Source organism: Theropithecus gelada, chromosome 8 (assembly GCF_003255815.1).
Source record: "Theropithecus gelada isolate Dixy chromosome 8, Tgel_1.0, whole genome shotgun sequence".
Lineage (NCBI taxonomy): Eukaryota > Metazoa > Chordata > Mammalia > Primates > Cercopithecidae > Theropithecus > Theropithecus gelada.
In genome coordinates, this window is record NC_037676.1 from 35,947,410 (window position 1) to 35,952,686 (window position 5,277).

The window sequence follows — 5,277 nt, forward strand, 5'->3', positions numbered from 1 at the left end:
TTCTAAAGAAAACAGGTTTAATTGACTCACAGTTCCACATGGCTGGGGAGGCCTCAGAAAACTTACAATCAAGGTGGAAGGCACCTCTTCCCAGGGTGGTGGGAGAAAGAATGAGTGCAAGCAGGGGAAATGCCAGATGCTTATAAAACCATCAGATCTCATGAGACTCACTCACCATCACAAGAACAGCATGGGGGAAACCACCCCCATGATTTAATTACCTCCATCTTGTCTTGCCCTTGACACGTGGGGATTATTACAATTCAAGGTAAGATTTGGGTGGGAATACAGAGCCACACCACATCAATTGGATAAATAAATGATGGTCATAGTCACACCATAAATTATGAAGTAGGAATTCAAATGCAAGTAAGTCCAAATTCATTATTGTTTTCATTACAATATATGGATCCCAACAAAAATGGAGATCCCATGTGCACCAAGATAGTGACTGAGGCAGATAGTTCATGTAAATAATAACAGGAGACTCTGTTTCTACTGTTAACTTTATTGATATTTTCTATGCATAATTAGAACAACACAATCCTATTGGTCTACCCACAAATAACAAGTTCTTTCAACACACAAACAAAATTTTTTAAAAAACTTATTTTCCTTCTGTGTGCCACTGGTTAGAACCAGTATAGTAAAAAATCCCTTTAGAGAGAATTTCCCCTGTGTTCTTCATCCCAATGGTTTTGTAAAGGTTGAGATGTGTTGAAGTAAGTGTGACTATGAACTCAGGAGCAAATGGTTCTAATACCTCCGTCTACCTACTTCCTCATTTTATTTCCATTTCTCTGGTAAAAGATGTTGAAAGTTCAAAGAACTCTAATGTTGGTAAGATGAGGAAGAAATAGCCCAGCCTAGAAAGCTGTTTTAGGCACAAGCATCTCAAATCACCCAGGCAGGGAAAGTTCATGCGAATTCAGACTGAAAACTCCACAGCTTCCTTTGGTAGAACTTCATAGTGTTCCATCTACAAAGAAGTGTCATCCCTACTTGGTGATCAAGAGGTTTCTGTAGAGGATGTGCTTTGTTCTCCGGGAAGCATCTTCAGAAGGCAGTCATGGTGGTCCAACTGCTTTATATGCTTGCTGGGAACCATCCTGTTTTCCAGTCAACTGACTCTCAGGTTAAAGGGGGAAAATGGTGATTTTTTTTTTTTAACGGAGTCTCCTTCTGTCACCCAGGCTAGAGTGCAGTGACACGATCTCAGCTGACTGCAACCTCTGCCTCCCGGGCTCAAGTGATTCTCCTCCCTCAGCCTCCTGAGTAGCTGGGATTACAGGCATGTGCCACCAAGGCCAGCTAACTTTTGTATTTTTAGTAGAGATGGGGTTTCACCATATTGGCCAGGCTGGTCTCGAACTCCTGACCTCAGGTGATACACTCCCCTCTGCCTCCCTAAGTGCTGAGATTATAGGTGTGAGCCACTGCACCCGGCCGAAAATGGTGATTTTTAACCTAAACTACTTTTCTTGGAAGTTGCTTCTGAATTTTCAGGGCCATAGGAAATAAAAGCACAAACAGTGAATGTTATGACAAATCAGTGGAATTAAGTAAACATTGTTGATTTCCCATGTTTAAATGCTAGTCAAGAATAGGTCGGTATAATATTTATAAATTTTGAATCCTAGAATACTTCCCTTCCAGATGAATGACTTTTCCTTATCTGCTTTTGGGTAGATGTGTCATATCTTATTTAAGCCCAAGTTACATCATTTTAAGTGAAGGACAAAACATTTTGGAGTGATCTACCAGCCACATGTTCTGGTTCTCATTTGCAGCGTCAACAACTACCAAAATAATAACAGGTGGAATTGAAAGTGTTTCGGCAGCCATTTCTCTCATCTTCTTCTCTTTCCTTTTTCTCTTTCCTACTACCCAACAAGCCAGGATAATATCATATTAAAGAAAAAAGATACACAGATGACTAGGAAATCCTTTATATGAACTAAGAAATAAAGATATCTTTTGAGTTTGGAATTAGAATCAAACATGAAGGAGAAATGAAAAAAAAATATGTACTTGGTGCTTACAATATACCAGAACCTTAAATAAGAATTTTGTTTACATATTCTTATTTAATCTTCAAATTAACCCTATGGTGTAGGTGATATTTTTTCTACAGATAGGAAAAATGAAGCTAACATGATTATTGCCTAATGTTACACAGTTAGTAAAAGGGAAAAACCTAGATTTTTAACCCAGCCCCAATGTCCAAAGTCTAAACTACTACAACTTTCTCCCTTCTGAGATAAAAATCATGTTTTAGGCTGGGCGCGGTGGCTCACGCCTGTAATCCCAGCACTTTGGGAGGCTGAAGTGGGCAAATTACCTAAGGTCAGGAGTTCAAGACCAGCCTGGCCAACATGGAGAAACCCCGTCTCTACTAACAATATAAAAATTGGCTAGGCGTGGTGGCACATGCCTGTAATCCTAGCTACTCAGGAGGCTGAGGCAGGAGAATTGCTTGAACCTGGGAGGTGGATGTTGCAGTGAGCTGAGATCGTGCCACTGCACTCCAGCTTGGGTGACAGAGCAAGACTCTGTCTCAAATAATAATAATAATAATAATTTAAATAGTAATTATCAAAAAATAAATGTTTTGATAAATGTGGTTAATTTGGAGGAAAGCCCTAACATATAAGACTGGAGATTTATCTATGGGACAGTCAGGATTGAAGGGGACTTTCCAGAGCTATGTTTATTCAGAACTAAAGTACTAACTGAACTTTGAGTTACTCCTTTATACAACGTGACACACCTGCCTGGAGTTCACTCCATCTATCCTTGGGCTAGGCCTCCAGGAAGGTAGGAACCGAGAATAGAGGATCAACTTTTGCAAGTTAACCCTTCCTTGTTAATATCTTTTTCTAAACAAGGGGATGGCCAATGACAGCCACTTACCAGCAACCTAATAGGATTCAGAATTGTAAGGGTGCCAGTTCATACTATTAGTAAAATCACCTGAAGGAAAAACTAATCATTGTGTGATATAAGTAGGCTAAGCAGTTAACCCAAGCATTAGCAGGCTCCTTCCAGACAGCAGAGGGCACTGAACAGCAAGAGGAGAAGCCAGAGGAGGGAAACCGCATTCACAGGCTGCCCTCAGTAGTTCTGACATTCATGACTGCTGTTCTAGTTATGTGTACTGCCCTTAAAAGGAAGGAATAGGCTGCGCGTGGTGGCTCACGCCTGTAATCCCAGCACTTTGGGAGGCCGAGGCGGGCAGATCACGAGGTCAGGAGTTCGAGACCAGCATGGCCAACTAAAAATACAAAATTAGCCAGGTGTGATGGTGGGTGCCTGTAATCCCAGCTACTCAGGTGGCTGAGGCAGGAGAATCACTTATACCCGGAAGGTGGAGGCTGCAGTGAGCCGAGATCATGCCACTGCACTCCAGCCTGGGCAACAGAGCAAGACTCCATCAAAAAAAAAAAAAAAAGAAGGAATACCACAAAGTCTAATTCTCAATATCCCCTACACAACACAGGACACATGAAATATGAAACAAAAAAAAAGTGTTAAGGTTCGACATAATTAAATACACAGCCATTTGTTCTGAGTAATACATTTTATTCCTATGAGAAGAACCACTGTTTAAAAAAGAGAGAGAGAAAAATTCTAAAGACACTTTTATGGCCCAGTTATTTGCACAGCCAACCACCCTCAGTCCAATCCCGAAATTTTATCGTGGACCTGTTTACTGTGTAGGAAAAAAGAAGACAGCACCTGTGCTAAAATTTAGAAGGTGGGAACGGTTGATAAGAAAGAAAATTGCATCATAGTTTTGTAGGCTGTTCTATTAAATTTCTCAGGCAAAAAAATTGCTCTGAGACTGGCTATGATTCAGTTCAGCTATTTCCTGATACACTTCTGGGTTTAGTTTATGTAATAACATTCCATTTCCATGGCATGTCTTTTGTTTAAGGACCTCAGAGCACTTTAAAATGCATCAAGTTCTTCATCCTCCCAACATGCCCGTGAAATGGGTTGTAGGCAACCGATGGCTTCATTTGTCTTTTACAGATGAGACCCTCATGGCCCCAGCTCAAGGCCTTTGCCACTGGCCTGCACAGCCTCTCATTTTTTCTTCTTCTTCTTTTTTTTTTGTTTTGAAATGGAGTCTTGCTCTGTCACCCAGGCTAGACTGTGGAATGCAGTGGCAGCACAATCTCGGCTCACTGCAAGTTCCACCTCCCAGGTTCACGCCATTAGCCTGCCTCAGCCTCCCGAGTAGCTGGGACTACAGGCGCCCACCACCACACCCAGCTAATTTTTTGTATTTTCAGTAGAGACGGAGTTTCACTGTGTTAGCCAGGATGGTCTTGATGTCCTGACCTTGTGATCTGCCCTCCTTGGCCTCCCAAAGTGCTGGGATTACAGGCGTGAGCCACTGCGCCCAGCAGCTTCTTCATTTCTTAAACCTGTATCTCCTCCATATAAGTCTAAACATTAAATCTTCAGGGATCTCCTTCTTCCCAGAGGGTAACATTGATGAAAGTCAGATACACAGGAGACTAAGTTTCCATTCATTCAGAAATATGTATTGAGCACCTAGTGTATTCCAGACACTGTTCTAGGAACAGGGCATGAAAAACAGGAAAAAAAAAAAAAAAAAAATCCATGTTCTTTTGGAGCTAACATTCTCATGGGGAGATACACAATCTACATAATCAGTCAATTATATGGTATGTCAGAAAGCGATAGGTTCTCTGGAAAAAAAAAATTAAAGCAAAGTCAGGGGAAATGAGGAGGAGTGATTGTTAGGAATTGCTGGTCTCACCAAGCAGGTGACATTTGAGCAAAGGTTTAAAGGAATGAGCCAGGGTGCTGCCTGGGTCCCAACCTTCCAGTCAGGGGAGGAGCTTATGTGAGGGCCTGAGGAGGGGGCTTGCCTGGAGAGTCTGAGAAAAGGGAGGCTGTCTGTGTGGCTGGAGTGGAGCGAGAGCGAGGACCCAAAGCCAGAGAGGAGCTGGGGCAGAGGAGCAGGTTTTGGAGGCTGCCATGACAAGACGGCCACTTCCTACCCCAGACCAGGTGACATGCGGACACACAGGAGGGTCTGAGCAGAGACCTGTCGCCTTCTACTTGTATACAGAAGCTTAGAGGAATGTGGGCGCTTTATTTGAGATGTTTGTTTTTTCAGAACAAGAGGATTTTGTTTTGATTTTCCACATAGAAAATTCTGGTAAAATATTAAATACATCTTTTTTCCCTTCAAATTACGCATATATCCTAGCTTCCTGGGGCTGCCTTCACTAAGCACCA